The sequence below is a fragment of the Rhinopithecus bieti genome, unplaced genomic scaffold (genome assembly GCF_001698545.2).
Source record: "Rhinopithecus bieti isolate Rb0 unplaced genomic scaffold, ASM169854v2 scaffold_35001, whole genome shotgun sequence".
Lineage (NCBI taxonomy): Eukaryota > Metazoa > Chordata > Mammalia > Primates > Cercopithecidae > Rhinopithecus > Rhinopithecus bieti.
This window is the reverse complement of record NW_016815023.1, coordinates 335,447-357,951: the sequence shown is the minus strand read 5'-3', so window position 1 is coordinate 357,951 and position 22,505 is coordinate 335,447. Positions and strand designations below refer to the sequence as shown.

Genomic DNA, 22,505 nt, shown 5'->3' with positions numbered 1-22,505 from the left:
ACTCACAAGACCTGTAAATCTTACAAGCTTCCCTGCTCTTGCCAGATACACGTCCTGACTCTCTTAAAGAAAGCACGCCTACCTGGCTCGTTCCTCTATTATGCCAGATCAGTTGCACTCCACCTGGCTCTCAACCTAACTGCCATTCTGGGGAATTACTGTAACAAACCAATCACATTCTTCTGCAGGAACCAGAAGGCAGACACCTCACCCTCCTATTACTATAAAGCCTGTCTCCAATATCCCTGTTCACTTTATTACCAAGTAAAAACCCCATGTAGCCTTGCATGGCATGGGATGTCCTAGTTTGTGAGTATATATGACTAATAAACTGTTGTCAGTTTCATTGAGCCAATGATAGGTGTCATCCATTTGGCCATCTTGTACTGTTTATTGCAGGGGATTCCCTCATTAACAATGGAGTGAATAGGAGGTGATCAGAACACACTACAATGAAAGTGAGTAATTCATTAAATTACTTTTCATATCTCTGTGAGATTTAAATGTCTATGTAATAAAGACTTTGCTTGGCTTAATTTTTTTGTACTAAATGATTCAAAGAGAGTAACATAATTTTAGCTTTTACTATAAAGAATGCTGTTTGCAAAAGTACATACAATGGTGTTTAGCAAAGACTAATGGCTTTTCTTTTGAAAATGATAACATCCATTTGTATTTGTTATTTAACTCAGGAATAAATAGCTCTTAGACATGATGCATGCATGATGTTCTTACTTCATACATTAGTTGTAAATTTAACATTGCAGCAATGATATTTGAGAATTAAATTGAATTCGTTTTGATAAATCCATGAGTGATCAACACTATGGACTTCATTCCATATAATTTGTAAGACCTAGCAGAGCAGCTCTGTCTTCTCCAATTTAATTGCAGATCCTCAAAATTTACCTGGGCATTTTTATATTCATGAATTTTTTAAGCAATAGTTTACTTACCTGCTAATCTTTTCCTCAAGTAGCCAATTAAATGGCTAACAGGAAGTCTAAAACACACACATACACACACATTCACATGCATCACATATATAATTTTCTACACAGTTAAATATAAACTGATAATAAAGGATAAGGGTAGATTATTTGACAGTGTCAATATAGTATTTAATTAGGATTCTTGGAGAAAAGGCATAGTTTTAAAAAATATACAGTCTACAATTAAAAGCATAACTGGATAAGCAAAATCGTTGGAGCAGATAATGGTTAGGGAAGAGCTCCAGAGAAGTAAAAGCATTCAAAGGGTCTCACTGGTGAAGGAAATATCTATGTTTTTGCTTTGAAAAGTTGATCAGGTAAGAGAAGTTGGAGGATAATATGTCTGCATTCACTGTTTTGTGATTTTCTGTTCTTTAACAAAATGTAGTTTAACAAAAAAAGGATTTCACTCATTTCAAAGAAAATTAAACTGCAGTAAGATATTTTTCCTTCGAGAAGTAATACATAAACCTCTCTTGCACCATGCCTCCCATCCTCTTAGCCTCCCTTTGTTACCACAATTCTTGAGACCAGCTGTTGCAAGCAGATGCGACTTGCCACTACATCACCACAGCTGCATCAGATATCCTTGCTTTCTACTCAGGGCTTCCCTGCTACCACTGTGTGGTTTGCCTGCAAGGAGCTGCTCAATCTGACCCAGGCATAAGCCTAGAAGTGCAAGGGAATGAACACCCCATGAAGCCACCCTTGCCAAATATGGTATAGAAACAGGTGGATATCCAAAGTCTCTCCTCTTTCTCCTTTTGGGTGGATAATTTTGAGGGGGAACTAGCTCTTCACAGGGCTCTTCACAAGATTCCTAGCAGGGTCAGGTCCTAACTGCCCATAAGGCTGGGTGACTTGGTTACTCACCCTTGGACTTTCTTCTCTCCTCGTTTCACTCTTCACCTTTCTTGTGATCTCTTCCCTTTTCTTGTGATCACTTCCTTTTTCTTGGAATCACTTCCTCAAATAGATCGCCTTTATTTTCTTGGCAGAACCTAGGCTAAGACAAGCTGACAATTAACTTAACTCACTGACAAAGTGAGTTAAGATCTACTGTTTCTTCACCATAGAAGAATATACTAATAGAGATCTCTTTCCTGCTACAAGCGGATAAACAAAATGTATAACTCAAATAAAACATAACTCAAAATATTCTAAAAGTCTGCCAGGATCAAAAGAAAAAAAGGAAACCCTTGGTACCAAGCTACAGTATGGCAAAAAGAGCTAAAGAAGAAAGACCAGGCACTGAAGCTCCAGTGACCTAGTGCTACAGCCATCCAAGTACAAATACAAAGACCATAATCGTCACCCAACTACATTTCTTCGCCTATTTAATACCATATTCTCACAAATAATGATTCCTTTTTCATTGAAATATTTAGTTGTTAACTAAATTGGCCAAATAACCAATTTTTTGGAGCCATATAGTCATGTTTCCATATAATAGGGATACTTGTTTCTTTCCCAATAATGAATATGAATCTATGTTCTCTTCTCCTTGTCATTAGTTATAAACCAAGAAATTTCAGGAAAGCATAAGTAGTAAATACTATACTACCACAATATCCAGCAGTTTATTTTTTATCTTTGTGTAGCATTCTTATCCCATCCCACTGCATTTTTAGATTTGATTTTCAACACTATCAAAGATATGGTCCCTTATTTAAGATGCCACCTAGAGTATAATAGCATTTCTGTGAGTTGTCAAATTTTACCTTTGTAATTAATGATAAATTATTTATTTAGATTAATGGTTCTGATTTATCAGACACTTTAAAATCATAGTGATAGTTCTCTGTATTTTAATGAATGATGAAGAACATACCAAGAGAAGTGTTTTATAATATATTGAATTTGAATTTAATTTTTCATAGAAGAAATTAGGGTTTCTGCCATTGCTGACAGTTTATAATTATTTCAAAATCTCAATTGTCTTAGGAAAATAGTCATTTGATTATAAAATCAGTGTATGCACCTTCTCTTGCCACTGCATTACCAAGTCTTTCACAGTGATTATAAAAAAGCATATTTTTATACTATTGTATTCGATGTATTTGTACTATATTAAAATCTCTTTGAATTATAGAAGGTTTTAATATTTGAGTTATAAGAGTCAATCTATAGAACTGAAAAAATTTAAATGCACTTTGCATGTGGACAACACATATTTTGTTAATGTCATTTCAGTAGATATTATCTCTGGAGTTTTTAATCTTGTTAATCATTTGGGATATTTTAATATACCGAGTTACAGTGTCAATGACACCAATGTTTAATAGTTAATTTCATAAGGGGAATTTTTCTTAGCAGAAAGGCCAACTGCCACGTGGAGAAACACATCATCTTTAACTTGTGCACATGCCCCAAGCCTTGGTACTGTGGAAAACCACGGCTATTGTCATAGACCTTCACCCTTAGAAATTATAATGCTATTGTATCCCTTACTGTATTAATTCACTAGTAATTTATATCATATTGTCTTTCACATGGATAATTTTTCTTCTAAAATAGTTTATTTTTGTATGAAGTATGTATTAGTCCATTCTCATGCTGCTATGAAGAACTGCCTGAGACTGGGCAATTTACAAAGGAGAGAAGTTTAATTGACTCACAGTTCCACATGGTTGCTGAGGCCTCAGGAAACTTACAATTGTTGTGGATGGGGAAGCAAACACATCCTTGTTCACATGATGGCAGAAAGAAGCGCCAAGCAAAAGAGGGAAAAGCCCCTTGTAAAACCATCAGATCTCATGAGAACTCACTCACTATTGTGAGAACAGCATGAGGGTAACTGCCCTCCCAATTCAATTACCTCCCACCAGGTCCCTTCCATGACACATGGGGATTGTGGGAACTACAATTTAAGGTGAGATTTGTGTGGGGACACAGAGCCAAACCATATCAAAATATTTTGCTAACTGTAAGGTACCTTATGATTTGCAAGTGATTGTAGCACAGAGAATATAACACTTAGGAGCCAATATGTTTGTTGAGTGAATGTAAATATAATAATGCTTATACATCAGGTGCAGATAAATAGCCATTAAAGTTGGTATTTTCGCATCTAACTATTTTTTCACTCAGTTGGGTCTTAGAACAGAATACATGCTATTTTCTAATTATTAGTTTATACATCCTTATTGCTACATTGATCCAACATATTCTTAGGAATTTACAGTTTTTGTATATTTACCTTTGTATATGTACTTCTATTTTTTAAATTCCTACCATTAGAAATTAATATATTGGAAAGTTCTGGGAATAAATACATTTTAACATTACTGAAGAAATTCATTTATGTGATATATTCCAACTGTCATAACTAGAGAAGAGTATGGTTATTCTAGAATGTTATACATGGTAGCTGTGTGTGTAAGTGTCTGTTTAGGGAGAAAAATATTTTGTGTGGGGAGATGTGATCAGAGGATAGCAGAGATGTTAAAAAGGAGGTATGAGTTTATGTTAGAAAGATTCTGGGATGCCTCCGGACTAAACTGGACTTAAGATATTTTATGACTACTAACCATTACTCTCCAAGGAAAAATAAGATATAAATATAAAACCAGTGAATAGCCATATTAGGAGGAAAGCACTTAAAAAAAAAAAAGACACAAAGTCTATTTAGCCAGAGGTCAAAGTAAACATTAATAGAATGAAATAAACCAGTTTGCTGAGTTCAAAGACAAAAATAAGCCTCACATTAGCTTTAATCAAATATCTACTTTTAAATAGAATATATATATTCCAATTTATGTTATAAGTCCTTTTTTGTCTTCAAATGATGTTTTGCTGGGAAATATCTCTAAACTGACTTCTTAAATGCCATGCATATATACTTTGATATACCTTATTAAGTCTTCAGTAACATAGAATTGGATAATATGGCCATCTCGATTAAACTTCTACTTTTTACTAAAAAAAGAACCTGAGAGCATAGTTGGAGGTTAGGCTGGTGGTGGTTATAACAGGAGACTGGGAAAAGGGTAGGGAAAAATGACCTTATTTCCCACTGGGCAAGTAGTCTCTCAAGCTTCAGAGGTTTCTATTTGGCTGTCTAATAGATCCTGCCCACAGTCATAGAGAAAATGACCACAAGCAAGAAGTTGGAGGTAAAATTTTGTCTTCCACTTTAAAAATGATTAGGGACCTAGTCATTACCTAACAAAAAAATGTCTAAATAATCCATTCAAGGAAAGTAAAAAAACAAAAATTTAAAGAATGATCTGAGATGGAAGAGGGCATGGTCCACAAAATTTAGTAAACATCGGTAAATCTAAATATACATGCATGAATTATAATAGTAATATTCAAATTGTGTTGTTATAGAAATACAAAAAGAACTAAAATTCTGGAATGCTTGGGGGAAAATAGCATAGATAATGAGAGAGAACTGTTTTTTTTTTTTAATGTCCTTTTATTGTTCAGTAGAAGGGTAGAGATGTTGACCAACTTTGGACTTCAAATATACATGTTAAACATCATTCATGAAAAGCAATTATAAATAGAAACAGAATGCAAAATGTATCTATATCATCATACAGACAACTGTAGAAAGTAAGAAAGTAAAACAAATGTAAAGCAATAAAATGATAAAATCCAAATATGGTAGAAGACAACTAGTAGGACTGTAATTTCCACTGAGGATATTAAGATATTATCAGACTGAGAGACAATAAACAAATCAACAACAATGAAAATATATATTATATTTATAAGAGACATATAAAATTCAAGTACAGAAAACCTATATGAGCCTTAAAATATTTTCCTGACCAATGGAGATCTGGCATTCTGATTTAAAAACACATTAGTCAACGATTAACTCAATAAAGTATGGATTGTAGCCTTTAAATTCCATTTCCCACTACAACAAGCCAGGTTTCTTGGAGAAATCTCTGATTCCAGGTCTAGGAAAAAATAGGCTAAAAGATCCTAGGGTTTCTTATTGTAAAAGAAAGCGAGATAGGTATTCAAGACTACTAACGTGTGTATAAAAAAACTCTAAAACCAAATTGTAAGGTCCTTCTATTTCATGAGCAACAAAAGAATAATAAGAATAATGTGATGCAACATATTGTGTATATTAAAATCAACTAAAAGAACTCATTTTTCATTGTGCAAATGTGGATCATCTATGGAGACACTTCATAATTCTAAAACTCAGTAAATAAAATGAACAAACAAGCATTTATCTTCCATTTATTATAAAATCTGCACCTCAAGTTAACCAAATAGTAGATGAATAAGTGTTTGCCTCTATAGAAAAACACGCAGCTGATAAATGTACAAGGAACAATTGAATTGGAATTCTACCACTTTACAATAGAGATTTTTGGATCTCTGTAATTACTGAATCTTTGTAATATCAATGTCTGCTGACACTAGTGAGTGAAAAGCAGATGGGAAACTTTTTTTTTTTGGAGATGGAGTCTCACTCTGTCACCCAGGCTGCAGTGCAATGGCACGATCTCTGCTCATTGCAACCTCTGCCTCAGCCTCCCAAGTAGCTGGGACTACAGGGGCGTGCCACCATGCCCAGCTAATTTTTGTATTGTTTTAGTAGAAACGGAGTTTCACCATGTTAGCCAGCTGGTCTCAAAATCCTGTCCTCAGGTGATTCACCCATCTTGGCCTCCCAAATTGCTGGCATTACAGGCATGAACCACCACCCCTGCCAGGAAACTTTTTAATGAATGAGTGGAGGTGGCAACACCTGAACCTATTGATCAGTCTCAAAAAGAAAAGCAATCACTTGTTAGATGCCTTCAGATATGCTGCAAAAAAAGAAATAAAAGTCAGCTATATTCATTTTTGACAAAATCCTAATCGGTTACTCTGTCATTTTGTGGGAAGTACAGAGACAAACAGGAATGCAATTAGCAAAATCTAATCTTTAGAAAATGTTTTAAGAAAAATAGTCCGGGTTCTTCAATAAATAAATAGAATAATGAAAGTGAGAGAAGAAAGCTACAGAAGAAACAATATGTAGACATATTAAGTAAAATAAATGGAACCAAAGTGTAGACATTTGAATATAAACTAAATATTCGATGGTATATAGCAATTACTATTATTTAGGATTATAGGGCTATTGTGGTTATGTTCTTTAAAAGAGTATCTCTTAAAGATATAACAAAGTAGAGAATACTTTTTTTTTCTTTTTTATTATACTTTAAGTTCTAGGGTACATGTGCACAATGTGCAGGTTTGTTACATATGTATACATGCGCCGTGCTGGTGTGCTGTACCCATTTAACTCGTCTTTTATATTAGGATATATCCCCCTAATGCTTACCCCTTCCCCCAACCCCCACCCACAACAGGCCCAGTGTGTGATGTTTCCCCTTCCTGTATCCCAAAGTTCTCATTGTTCACTCCCCACCTATGGTGAAGAACATGTGGTGTTTGGTTTTCTGTCCTGTGTGATAGTTTGCTGAGAATAAGTTTTAATATGTTTTGTGTTTGTCTCAAAATAATTACAAAGTGGGAGGAATAGATAAAACAATATTGGCCATTTGTTGAATCTGTTTAATGGAAATATGAATGCCCTTTATACTATTCTCTCTGAATTGGCAGATGTTTAAAATATCTGTAATAAAAGTTTAAAATAAAATGTTGGTCATATTAATATTCATTTAAAATGAGATTTTATTAGGAAGAAAACACTTTGGCTGTATTTCTAATTTCAAGGATATCTGTATATATAGCTACAAATAGAATATAAAGATAAGTAATGGAAAAGCATGTCATCTAGTCCTCATTTAATCTGAGCATTTCATTGGAGAGAGTTCTTTTATGTTTATAACACTGATGATAATTCATAGTGAAAAAATTGTGAAGTTCCTTGTAAAATATTAACCTCAACTTTAGTAATATGCAACTTATTTTTTTTTTCAAAAAGTAAGCACTGTCATTATCAAACACCCTAAGTTCTAGTCAACTGATGAATGGCCTAATAATACATTTGCCCTTGAAGGACATATGCACTGTAATATTTTTTATGCATAAGGGAGTATATATACACTGTGTAATCATTGTAACTTGGTCATTTCAGTAGTCTATTTCTATTTTCAATTCTATAAAAAGATAGATTTTCAGTTTTTTGCATACTATATAGTAGCAACTCCAAAACAGAAACAATAGTAGGTCAATAGGTGGAGACATTAAGTATATGTTAAATGAAAAAGTTATTTAATAAATGATTGCACATTTATAGGTAAAGATTCTTATGATATTTCAATATTACAATCTTAAAGTTCCTTTTATTGATTATAACTTGGTGAAGATTTAATTAATGCATATTACATCTATTAACACATCTCAAATGTGTGTACATTAATAAAAACAAAAATTTCAACTTGTTTGTTTGCAATTCATCTTTTGGATCCACTGGCTAAGTTCTTTCAATATTTATCCCCTGTTAGAATTTTCAATATTTATCACCTGTTAGAATATTATCACCTGTTAGAATCACCTTTAGTAAAGCCTTAGCAGTTTTTCTTTAGGAAGCAATAGTACACAAGTGAATTTTCTTACTACACATGAAACACTGGGAGTAGGCTATACAAGTTAATGAGAGAAACGTTTAGCTTTTTTCTGACTTAGAAATTAGGGAAGCACGAGGACAGAAAAAAAATTGAAATAAAACCTTCAAACAAACAACTGTTCTCAGTAGAGTGCCAGAGGGAATTTGTATAGCTAAAAAAGACTAAAGTATAGCAAATATTAAATTTAAAAGTAGCAAAACTGAAAATATTTAGCATATCTGGTTCAGACACAGTATTTTATCTATTACAGTAACAGTGCTCTCTTTAATCTTCTTAAGTTTCCCTTAAGAACATTTAACTGTGAACTAGAAGAGTAATGCTCAAGGTCTGTTTCTAATAGTTAGTAGTATTATGACCCTGGGCAATTCACTCTTTAGATTCAGTTTTTATCCTCTTTTAACTTCAGTTTTATTTTTTATTATTATGACAAAGTAATCATAACAATACTTATTCTTCTTAGGATTATTGTGAGATCAAATAACCAGTTGGATGAAAGTGCATTGTAAATCTATGTCAATGTTAATGCCAGTTCAGACTTACACCCTGCATTTCTAATGAGTGAGGATTAGGTTGGGCATATGGGACAAAGAAGCAGTGGAAGACACTATCGGCCAATCCTATCTAGGGAAGTGGGGGAATGATGCTACCACATGCAAGACTATACATTCAGTGAAGAAATGTTTCCCTTTTCAATACAGAACGTGTGTTGAACCTCAATCTGTATGGCCCTTAAAGGACTTGAAGGGAAAAGAATCCTTCATAAAGAAAGTCTTATTCTTGAATGCTCTTCTGCTTCAAGGCATTGGGGCCAGAGTACTTCTTCCACACAAGTCAATTAGAGCTTCGATTTTCCTATGTTTGCCTTCGGGCTCCATCATTTCTTAGTTGTATGGACTTGAATAGGTTAATTCACTCTCTAAGCTTCATTACTCCTCTAGTAACGCTGACTGCCACAGTTAAGTTGAGAGAGTAGAACTTAATAGGAATTGATCATTAAGCAATTTTATTTTCCTCCCACTTCCTTTCAAACGACCTTGGTGCATTAGTTGTTAGTTACTTCTAACATGGACTCTCACAGAAGTCCCATGACTTTTCCAGTTGCTCTTAGATTTTAAAAAATGTCCTCCGTATGTTCTAGTCAGAAGCAAGCTCACTCTCATTTCATTACAATGTGAGTGCAATTGAACAATCAAAATTCCAACTTTCATTTGAGGTTCCAACATTCCCCTCCCACACCTTGAGTGTTCTGCAGGGTTGAAACAGAAGTGGGAAAGGCCAGTGTGGTCTACTTCCCTATTCCCCCTTTTCCTGCTAATCCTCCTCTCCTTCTGATCCCCCAGTCTCCCACCTTTCCACCTGTATTATCCTGTTCTCATACTGCTAATGAAGACATACTTGAGACTGGGTAATTTATAAAGGAAAGAGGTTTAATGGACTCACAGTTTTACATGGCTGGGGAGGCCTCACAATCCTGGTGGGAGGCAAACAAGAAGCAAAGGCATATCTTACATGGTGACAGCCAAGAGAGTTTGTGCAGGGGAACTCCCATTTGTAAAACCATCAGCTCTCATGAGACTTATTCACTACCGTGAGAACAGTATGGGGGAAACTGCCCCCATGATTCAATTATCTCCACCTGGCCGTGCCCTTGACATGTTGGGGTTAGTGCAGTTCCAGGTGAGATTTGGGTGGGGACACAGCCAAACCATATCACCACCCATTAGTTCACCCCTGGCTTCTCCAGTATTTGGATGGGTAAGGCGAGAGGAGAGATATGAGGAAATGTCCCATTGTGAAATGATATTTGTCTTTTCTAGGCTTGGCAGATGGTTGAAAGTTGACTCTCACCTTGGATATTTTTGGTTTCTCTGAGTTCACCCCCAACTCCCTGTAAATGTCCAGGTAGACTCCCTGTGATGCAGCCAACGCATCTTTTCTGAGGTGGCTGGTCACTTCAGATTCCTCCTGAATTCAGGCCCTTGTTAACCACCTTCTACTAGACCTTTCTTCCCCTACTCAATGGTTTATTTTTGGCCAAAGTACTTTTCACAGTTTTACATATTTCCTTATTTTCTGTCCTTTTCAATAGAATATAAGATTTTAGAAGGCAAAAATTACCCGTTATTCATTACTACATCTCCTGTACCTGGAATGATGCCTGGCATGTAGAAGATGTTCAATAAATATTTGTTGAATGAATGAGTGAATAAGTGAGCATTTGGAAGAAGATCCTCTGTATTGGGGTCCCATCGTCTGTTACACAGCCCTGTTTGGTGTCATCCAAACTAAGTTCTTGCTAGCTCCCATCAAAATATACACAACTAGTTCCCCCCAAACACTAACATTTGACAAGCGGAAGGGCAGCTACTTCCCAACTTAACTCTCCATGCTCTTGTAGCAACTGATAACCATAACCACAAACTCATATATTTGGACCTTCATAGATAACAGTCTGGCATCTGTCTCAATATCTCATAAGGTACAAAGTCAAGTTCCCCGAGTCTTAAAATACCCTTTTGATGGCTTAAAATGTGGAATAAATATTTATCACTCATCTCACATGAATACCACCACTATCCAAAGAAATTCAAATACTTTCACTCTCTTTCCCTCTCTAACCACTTAAATATTATTGATGTGGATGTTGAGGTGAGACATGCAAATCAGAACAACAGGCACCTTCTTTGCCAGTTCTGCATAGGTGTGGTCAAACCACTTGGTTCAGACCTATTGTCTGCTCTTTGACATCAGAGTGTCAGTTAAATTTGAGACAAGAGGATTTCTACTTTGAAATCCTGTTACATCTACCCTGAAAAGTAAGTGTGTAATGAGATAAAATTAATCTATAGTTTAACAAAATGCTTAACATAAAATAAATATTTCTTTCCAGAGTCTCTTCCTTAAACTCATTGCTTGCTGTTCCTACTACAGTAAAAGATAGAATCTTAAATGAATATCCTTGGAAAATTTTAAGCATAGAAAAATAGCAAAACAGCTAATAAATTCCTTTGAAAATCCAAATAAGAAAAAAAAATATATAAACAAGAAAAAATCCCAAGATCATCATAAATACTTCACATGTAAGTTAGAGTTATATTATTTATTTTTCCCTGACAAGAATATATCATTTCCTGTTACTAATTTTTAAATTTCCCTTTAGATGTGCAAGCTAGGCAATTTTAACTTGTCAGAGTCACATAAATTACTGACTCACTGTAACAGCAAAAGCTATTTTCTGGTTTCTAGTGATTAGACCTAAAATACATTTTATAGCAAAGTATGAGATTAAATAGTTTCACCTCTAAATGTGGTATGCATGTGCTTCTTGTATCCTCCTTAAAAATTAACTATTCATGTTTAGTAGAGAGTGAAATTCATCAGGGACAAAGCACCGCAGATGAGCTCATTCTCCTGTTACCTTGATGTATGGAATTATTCCCTCAGGTCCAAATCTAATCAAATGTGACCACAATTCATCTAATACTTTCTTCCAGATCTGTGCAGCCTTTGCGGTATTACCAAATAATGAATTATTCTACAGAGACACCTATAGGAAAATCCTTCTATAATCAAATAATTCTTGAGAGAAATGTATTTTATTTTGAGGCTATGAGTAGCTTTATTTGAATTTTCAGTACTCTAGGAACTTGGCAGATTACCTGAGTGTAATAGGATGGAATGAAAGACGAAGTTTAAAAAAAAAATTCCCAAATGTTAGAAACATTTACAACAAGTTGAAATAGATAACATGCATTAGAAAAAAATAAAATAGCACAATTGTTTGTGTATACTGTTTGGCAAAGCTCTTCATAGTTTCAAAATATACTTGCCAATAAGAATTGTCAATATATATGGATCTTATATCTCAAATGCCTTTATAACAAAGGCACTCTGTAGGTATCCCAATTCTATGTATTTTGAGAACTTGCTTGAGACGTAGGACAAACACCTTAAGAGGGATGTCAAGTAAATAGTTATCTTCCATTTTCACCTGTATCAAAAACAATGTACTCAATGGAACTTTTTATGAGTGTCAACAATTCTTTCACATCATGTTCCAATAGTCCACACCATGCTTCATAATGCACACTCCTTGAAACCCCTTTGGGGTCTTTGTGACAGTTTAGTTAAGTCAAAATTCAGACATCTATCCCCAGTCAGCCATGGTCTGGAGCCCATCATCCAAATAAGACTCACGCCTTCCCACCAGCTGGGCTTTTGTAGGAACACTGCTTTAATGTAACAGTGGCTGTAGTGCAGTGATGAGCCCTAGACCTAACTATGTTATAGTAATTGAAAATCACCATCTTTGGGGCCAGAACAACCCAAGTTCAAGTTCTAGCTCATTAATTTACAAGCTGGGTGACCCTGGGAAATTTCTATAATCTATGTAATAAGCCTTAGTTGCCTGTCTGATGGGAAAAGGAAATCAGATATTTAAAGTGTTTACTATGCTTCCTTGTACATACTACAAAATAAATGTTAGTCATCAATATGTCTGTTACTATTAAAATAATCATAGTAATAAATCATGGCCCCAACAATCACAGGTTTTGAGGGTGGACCAGCATGAAATAACAGTGTCCTGGCAGACAGAAGAGGGGAGCCAGGTAGCAGAGAAATTAAAAGCAGACAGTAGTTAGCAATTCAATGAGGCAGGAGGTATTAGGAATATTTGGCAGTAGGAAACAAGTTTTTGGCCAAAGACCTGGGTTTCAGATTCAGGGCTGTCTGTGCTTCGTTTCAGAGGAAAGGGTAAGTAGTTTTAACAAAAGATGGTGAGAGGTGCTTCCTAGAAAAATTGGAAGACAGTAATTTAGACACAGGGAACAAATCTGGTAACCAAAAACAGGAGAAGAGCACTAATGTGGCAACACTACCAAACCAACACATAGTTTATAAAGTTTGGTAGGGTTGACAAGATGGTGAGTTTTTTGATGTCATGAAATACCTGAAACCGGTCAGGGAAAGTCCCTGAGTTTTTGATAGGGCTATACCTGTATATGTCTGTTCTGTGCAGGAAACATGCGAGGGGAGAAGAAAAGGCACACACACAATACCTTTAAGGGTAAACAAGCTTTATCCTACATAAATGGCAATGGGATACATTAAGCAAATGATATAATAAGCAAAGTAATATAATAAGCAAATTGATTTAATAAGCAAATGATATAAAAAGCAAATGATAATGAAATTGCAATGGGAAAAGGAGAAGGGAAAAGGTATATATTTACACTCACCAGACTCTGGAAGATTCACCACCAGACTGGGAAGCAACAGCCTGGGCTCCAGAGTTGGCCACCCATCCATGCACAGATGAGGAGAGGTCTCATGAAGGTTCGCCACAGTCTGGGACCCTAACTTATTTTGTAAAATGTTGCATGGCATGAGGCCCAGTCGCGAGGGCCCTTCATGACTGGGCTCAAGGAACACAAAAAGGTCAACTTGTTTTTGCGATTGTCTATTGTTTTCCAATAACTAGCGTATAGGAATAGATTGAAATAGAGATTTCTCCAAAACAGCACTGGATGAACGCCTCAAGGGGCTCACACAAACTGTTCTGGGACTTGGTGATCATTGTTTATGTCCATGTTCAATTGAGTTCAAATTTAATATTTAAGGTTTCCTCCACAGCGTCACAGGGGGAAGGACGAGGGAGAACATTGAGCATTATTTTTATGGGGATAGGTTCTGACAGTAATCTTGCTACATTGCTGTACAGCTCCCAAGTTTTAGAATAGCGATAAAGAGATGTTCAATAATTTTTAAATTAAATCTGTATATCACACATTTGCTGCCCCCACCTACACAGGCTGATGATGGGGGCATAATGTTAACTCAGTTTTGACACCAATTTCCCAAAGGAATCCATTCACTTATTTAATTAGTTTTTAGAAAAGACCAAAGTATACGGTCATGGTGGAAAGAAGAAGGTATTGCATGGCTCACCTAACAATTTCCTAGGTTTCTTTCTGTTCTTCCTTTTTCTCAAGTATTTTCATGTTTATTTTTTTCATTTTTATGGTGATAAAATACACATCATAAAATTTGCCACGAGTGGCATTTAGTACATTCACAGTGCTGTGCAGTCATTACTACTATCTAATTCTGGAATATTTTCATCACCACAAAAAGGAACCCAATACCAAGTATAATCTGTTTTATGTCTCTATGAAATTGCCTACTCATGATTTCATAATGGCATCATACAATATTTAACCTTCTATATCATGCTTCTTTCACTTTGCTTATTTTCAAAGTCCATCTGTGCTGTAGCATGTATCAGTACTTTATTTCTGTTTATTGCTGAACCATATTCCATTGTATGTATGTACTACATTTTATGCATTCAGCAATAAATATTTGTTTTTTTCCATCTTTTGGCAATTATGAATAGTGCTGCTATGAATATTTGTGAACAAGTTTTGTTTGTACTCCTGATTTCAAATCTTTTGGATATATACTCAGGAGCTGAACTTCTAGATCATATAGTAATTCTATATTTAACTTATCAAGGACAATTGCACAATTTTATATTCACATCAGCAATGTACAAGGGCTCCAATTTCTCCACATTCTTGATAACACACTTATTTTCCACTTTTTGTTTGTTCATTTTTAATTAAAATTATCCTAGTAGATATCATCCATGATGTGAGATTTCAATTTGCTTTTGATTTGCATTTCTCAAACAGTGAATAATGTTAAGTTTATTGGCCATTTCTATACTTAGAGAAACATTTCTACAAGTCCTTGGCCCTTTTTAAACTGAGTTGTCTTTTTGTTGTTGAGCTGTAAGTGCTCTTTATATATTCTAGACACTAGACCCTTATGAGGTACATGGTTTGCAAGTACTTTCCCCCATTCTGTGGATTGTCTTTTTGCTTTCTTGATAGTGTTCTTTATTTCTGTCTTTGATGCTTTACCTCCAATGTTTTATTTCTCTACTACCTCTTAGGAACAAATATGTTCCTTCCTCAGGTGTGAATGAGAAGTTCCTCTACACTCTTTCTAACCAAAACAGCAGTCCAAATACAGTCAGGCACTGTGGAACTTAGGCTTCATCAGGGATATTCTATTATCTCAAAAAAGATAGGTCTGCACAATGAGAAATTTTATACCAGCAGCTAAGAAAATAAAGTATATTCCATATTGTTTTCAGTAATGGAAGTTTCCTATATGGAGCAATAATTATTTTCTTTCAAAACATTATACAAAATGATACTGCTATTATAATATAGTTATTCCTAGCAAAGAAGTGGATTCAATGGTGATCTGGGTTTTAAACAATTGATAACTTGTCCTGAGAGCATTAAAAACCCTGATATAGACACATGGAGTATAATTCTTGCAGATTCAACACTATGGGTAAATCCTATCTGCAGAAGAGCAGCCGTATTACAGAGTAGCTGTCTAGAAGTCTTCAACTACATGGTAGAATGAGGCCAAGTGTGAAATATTAGATACCCAGACAACCGAAAACAAGATGGACTTAAAAAATGTATGCTAGCTTGTGTATTCACCCTCAACCATAAATAAACAAAAATGTAGATTTATAATTCATTCTGTATTCTGTATATCTGTATTTCATGTCTGTATCTGTATTTCCCCAACAATTCTGGGTGAATATTTGTTTATTTCTATGAAATTTGTTTGATTGAATGCAATGTTTTCATCAGCTGTGAAAGTATGATTTGAATATGTAATATTACATATAAGCTTAATTTTAGCATCATTAATGAAACAAATTTGGTTCCACACTTTTCAATCTTTCAAAATTTTAATCAGATCTATGTACCTACATACTTTTCTGCAATAATACATATGTATTCATATGTATATATATATACACATGCACACATGCACTTACATGTACATATAGTCTTACTCTAGTAGGTTGAATGATAGCTCCCAAAAATATATGTTCAAATTGTAACTCTTGGTAACTCTGAATGTAACCTTTTTTGGACAAAAGGTCTTTGCAGGTGCAATTAACTTAATGGTCTTAAGATCATCTTGGATTACCTGGGTGAACCCAAAACCCAATCACTGGTGTCTTTACAAAAGTGAATCATAGGTGTATCACACAGTTACTCCTAAACTTATGATTGGGTTACGTCCCCATCAAACCTTTGAAAAATCGTAAGTCAAAAATTGCATTTAATACACCTAACCTATGGGACATCATGGCTTGGCCTAGACAACCTTAAATGTGCTGATAACACCTTATCTTACCTTACCTTACCTTAGACCACACTTGGACAAAATCATCTAACACAAACCTATTTTATTAAAAAGTTATAAAAAATTTGAATCAAACTTTAATACTCAAAGTATGGTTTCTATTGAACATGTATCACTTTCACGTGATCATAAAGTAAAATAATAAGTTGAACTATCATAAGTTGGGGACAGTCTTAGAGACAAAAAAGAAAAAGAAAGAAAAAGGTGATGTAAAGGCAGAGGTAAAGATTGTAATAATGCCCTTATTAGCTAAGGCATGTCAAAGATTGCTGACAACCAACAGAAGCCAGAAGAGCCAGAGCCGTATATGTGTGTGTGTGGTGTGTGTGTGTATACATGTATATGTGTCAGAATATAGATTCTGTAGTAATGTTTTATATATACATAAAATATTTTTTATATATATTTTTTCTCTATGTAATTTTCTGTTGTTCCAGTCCACTAAGTTTGCGTTATTAATAGTTTTCTTATGGCATTCCTAGGAAACTAATACAAATTGTTATACTGGGAAGTGGCTCTGGAATTAGATAATAGTTAGGGGCTGGGAGAATTTTGTGGTGCATTAAAGAAAAAAGCCTAGATTTTCTTGAAGAGATTCTTGGTAGAAATATAGACATTAAAGGTGTTTCTGGTGAGATCTCATAAGGACATGAATAGCATAATATTGAAGACTGGAGAAAAAAAGTCTCTTGTTATAAATAGGAAGACAACTTGGTTGAATTGTTTTCTACTGTTGGGTGGTAAACAGAACTTGTAAGCAGTGGAGTGGGTATTTAATTGAGCAAATTTGCAAATAAGGTGTTGTCAACCTAAAATAACAACAGAAAGAGTGGCTCTTAAAAAATGAATTTACTCAAGAATAGATAAGAGATTAAATCTGGGAAGATAATTGCCATAGAGAACCATAAAGGGCCACAGGTGTACCCACAGAGGCAAAGCAAGGCAAGGGTTTTTAAAGACAGAATAAATAGAGTTACATAAGTTAATTTGAAATATTTGTTCTTGGTTATGGGGATTAAAGGCTGAACATGCATCAGTTCAAAGGCTGAACAGACAGTTGCTGGGCAGATGTCCTCGCAGAAGTATTCTTCGTGTAAGGTTGTAGTGGCCATTGTAAAAAACTGTGTTTTTCAGAGAATCCTTGTAATATTTTATCACAGGCATATGTGCATGAGAGCCTTTCCTTTATGGCCTCCCAGCTCTATTTTTGTTAGGGATTTGCATAAATGACTCCATTTTGATTCTGACAACTTTTTTAGTGTTAATTATGTGCCTTGGTTTCTCCTTATTGCATATATAGCAAAATGTGAGAAGAAAGAGATAAACTCAGGAAAGAACTGTTAATCAAAGTAGAATTGGCACTGGATTCTTTGGATGGGTTTCTAACTTGTGCAGATTTTAAAGTATGCTAAACTAGGCTGTTTACTGTTAGGAAAGCATTCTCTGGAGAAAGCTTGGAGTACGTGTCTGGATAACTTTTGCTGAAGGAATTGTGTGTATGACTCCTGGATCCAATCAACCCTCTCAACAAAAGCCAATAATAGGGCTGGAATTTTCTAGGAAGAATGTGTGGAGAATGCTCTTGTCTCATAGTATGTACACCCATGGCTTACATGGGAGACAGACAAGATGTCTGAGACTACTGTTTTAGCAGAAACGCTGCCAGCTTGGACAAAAGAGGACAGAGACAGAATGAAATGAAGAATGGGTGTTCGGCTTTTGAGATTCTATAGGTAGGAAGTGAGCTGATAGGGATCATTGATTGAGAATATATGCTACCCTTCTAGAGACAAAATGACTCCAAGGGCAAAGCCAAGCATGCGGACAGAGGCCGGAGGGGTGGGTGCAGAGGGGTATGGAGCCGGCTGCTGCCAGAGCTTCTGTGAGGTAATACATTTTTTGTTATTTTAAGTTACCAAGATTGTAGTAATTTGTTATGGCTGCCTCAGGAAACAAATACATTCATATTTCCTGAATTTTTCATTCTAATTGACATTCTATTTTAGATAACACTTTAAACCATCTTCCCAACAGAATGTGTGACTGGCAATTTCTCTCTCTCTCTCTCAACTTCTCTCCTTTTCCTTCCGTTCCTCTCCCTTTCTTGTGTACATGTAAAAGCTAGATAAAAGCAGAGTAGAAGATAATATGGTATCATGAAAATAATTTTGAATTAAAGTCAAACTAGTTTTAAAGTCTGTTCCCTCACTGTATAAACTTGAGCAACTGAGTTAACCCCTCTGAACCTACTTATTTTTGTTGTTGTTGTTTTTTGTTTCTTTTCTTTTGAGACAGAGTCTCACTCTGTTGCCAGGCTGGAGTGCAGTGGCGTGATCTCGGCTTACTGCAACCTCCGCCTCCCGGGTTCAAGTGATTCTACCTCAGCCTCCCGAGTAGCTGGGACTGCAGGTGCCCACCACCATGCTCAGCTAATTTTTGTATTTTTAGTAGAGATGGGGTTTCACCATGTTGGCCAGGATAATCTCGATCTCTTGACTTTGTGATCCATCCCATAGAAATAATAATAATGAAGTTGAGAAGAGATTTAAGTAAGAAAATATATTTAAATTGGCAGGCACAGTGCATAATAAATTCCTCCTCTTTATGCCAGTAGGAACACTACGTTATGAATGTAATCATTGCAACTTTTGAATAAATAAAATGGTTTTAATTGATATGACAATTAAAAGAGATTGATCAGAAAAGTGGATCTTTTGCAGTCATTGCAAAGCCTGCAATGATACAGATGCAAATACTTATGGCCCCCGAGACTTTGTTGAAGAATTATTTTTAAGAATGGCTTCTTGTTAAACTTCCAAGTAGAAAAAAATGTTCCACATTCAGAGGAAAATAAATGATTGAATCAATGGGAAAGAGAAAAAATAATTTTATTAATTCTGTCTGCATTAGCTGATCCTGATTATTTAACTAAAACATACTGAAAACCTCCTGGTTTCTCAAATGACTTTAATGATTAATAAATATCTTTATTTATGGTCTTTGCTCATATTTGATTTCATTTCTGAAGACTTACAGTGAGTACGTGCCGAGGTTTTCATCTCTCTGGAGGTAGAGCCTTGTTAGCTTCACATGGGGCATGGTAAGGATACCTTAAAAGGATGTATCTATTTTTATTGATTGCTTCTACAACTTACATTTGCCTCCCTTTATGCATGTACCAAAATTCTGAAGTTGAAAAATTGATTATTTAAAATTATCATCATCCTAAAACCTCAAATGAGTTTGAAATAATTTTGTAGTAGAATTTCCTGAAGGGTAAAGAAGACTCATCTATCAATTTATGCAATGTCTCTTAACTATTTCTATTCCCAACTTAAAACTACACTTAAAATATTGACTCTACATTGTTTGCTCTTCCCCAGTTATCTCAACCCTAGTTGTACATTAGAGTCAGAATGACTGCAATTGGGACATAGTATTATAAACATTAAGTATTAGAAAATTTCAAGAATATTTAAGAGTAAAGAAATATGATGTATTTCCACATAACCAACTTCAACAACAAATTTATGGCCAATCTTGTTTCATCTGTTCCTTGTTTCATCTGTCCACCCAATTCTGGATTATGCTGAACCAAATCAAAGTCATCAAATAATTTCTTGTGGGAATAGTTTACATAGATATTTCATATAGAAACTATTTGAAACAAAACCATAACATTTTTATCATATGTAAAGTAACAGTAATTCCTTAGTATCATCAAATATGAGTACTCATATTCCCCTGAATATCTTGTAACAATTTTGTATAATTTCTTTAAATTTGAATTCAAATATTTATACTTTGCAATTGATGGATACATTTTAAGTCATTTCTATAGAATCCCCTTCTATATCTCTTTATTTGTTTGCTATTTAGGTATTGAGTAAATGTTTGATATGGTCCAATGTAGTTGCTCCTAGCCATAGTTAGCTATTAAATTTCAATCAATTAATAGTAAAAAGAATACAAAATTGAATTATGTACGATTTACAATGTTACAGCTGGCACATTTGCATATTCCAAGTGTTTCATAGCCCCATGTGGCTAGTGGCTACTCTACTGAAGAATGAAGAAAAAGACCAATCCCATTACTGCAGAAAGTTCTTAGAGTGCACTGCTGTCATTTCCCAATGTAAGTTTTATTTTCCGATTCTACCCCAACATGTCAGTTAATCTGATATAATCCCTCTACTTCCTGTAGATTGATAGTCATATTTAGATCTTGATTCGATTTACATTCAATATTTTGCCCAAACTATGACATAGTCCACCTACATCAGAAGGTACGTGATATCTGGTTGTTTCTTTTTTATGATGTCAGTAGTCACTTATGATTGTTGTCTCATTTTAATAAAAATGATACATTTTGATTTTCTCTGTAATAGTCATTCTTTTTTCTTTGTTCCTGTACTTTTTTTTTTTTTTTATATTTTTTTTTTTTTTTTTTTGGGTTTTTTTTTTTTTTTTTTTTTTTTTTTTTTTTTTTTTTTTTTTTGAGACGGAGTTTTGCTCTTGTTGCCCAGGTTGGAGTGCAATGGTGCAATTGCAGCTCACCGTAACCTCTGCTTCCTGGGTTCAAGCAATTCTCCTGTCTCAGCCTCCCAAGTAGCTGGGATTATAGGTGCCCACCACTATGCCTGGATAATTTTTATATTTTTAGTAGAGACAGGGTTTCATCATATTAGTCAGGCTGGTCTCGAACTCCTGACCTCAGGTGATGAGCCCACCTCAGCCTCCCAACATGCTGGGATTACAGGCGTGAGCCCCCACGCCTAGCCAACATTCTTACCTGTAGAATTATGGTAGATTTATTGGAAGTGGTGCTGATTACCAATAGACTTGTATCTTTGCCTCTAGTATTTCAGATCCCTGTTTTCCTCTGGGGGAATGAAAAAATCAGCTAACGATCTCACATTGTTTGTAGATTTTAGCTTACATTTTGTATTAATTTGTTCAAGAGACAGAGATCCTACCTTTCTGGGTAGTCAATTACTTTATTTTTATTCATTTATATATAATAATTTTAAAATCCTTTATACAATAATATTGTATAAAGATGACAGATTAATATGAACAACTAATAATTGATCCATCCAAACTTCACTAAAGCTATCATATTTTTTTTCAGAGACATAGACCCACAAAGACAGAAGAGAAAAACCACTGCAACAGCATTTTGGGTGTTAGAAAGCAGATGGGCAAGGACTACCCACTTAGCAAACACTAACCTAGAAATAGAAAAAACTGTGAAAGAACCAAAATTGAACTGTAAAATTTTCAAAAACCTCAGGAACTAGCAGTTATGGAACCGAGAGTGAAGTAATTTGCTGTTAAAGAAGATTTAAGGATGTTAAAAAAGATTCCTGGATAATCTCTTGCATATCATTTGATCACCCTTCAATTACTCTGTCAGTGCTCTGGAGATTTGGGTGCTAGGTGAAGGTGAAACTGTGCCTGGACCGGACTGTTGAGGGCAAACAAACAGTATCATAAAGAGAATGAATAGATCACTTACATATAAATACTGATATTTTTGTCCCTTACTTCCGCTTGACTTCTAGAACATGGGAAACCAGACTTCTATTCTATAGCAGGAGACTAGAAGATCTGTCTCTGGAAAATTTGCCTTCCCATAAGAGAAGAAAACAAAGATACTGATGATACTGACATCCTGGTTTTCCTGAAAACTGGCCATATCTTTCTGCAGTAGAGT

The 22,505-nt window shown here is 35.0% G+C and overlaps 1 long non-coding RNA gene across 1 annotated transcript; it reads left to right on the top strand.

Annotated features, from left to right (window-relative positions):
* The first annotated feature begins 397 nt into the window (after positions 1 to 397).
* Positions 398 to 22,023, top strand: LOC108515789 (uncharacterized). The gene is made up of 3 exons (XR_001881623.1): positions 398 to 458; positions 20,794 to 20,924; positions 21,921 to 22,023. It is a non-coding gene; the product is annotated as an uncharacterized LOC108515789 (long non-coding RNA).
* The last annotated feature ends 482 nt before the right edge of the window (positions 22,024 to 22,505 follow it).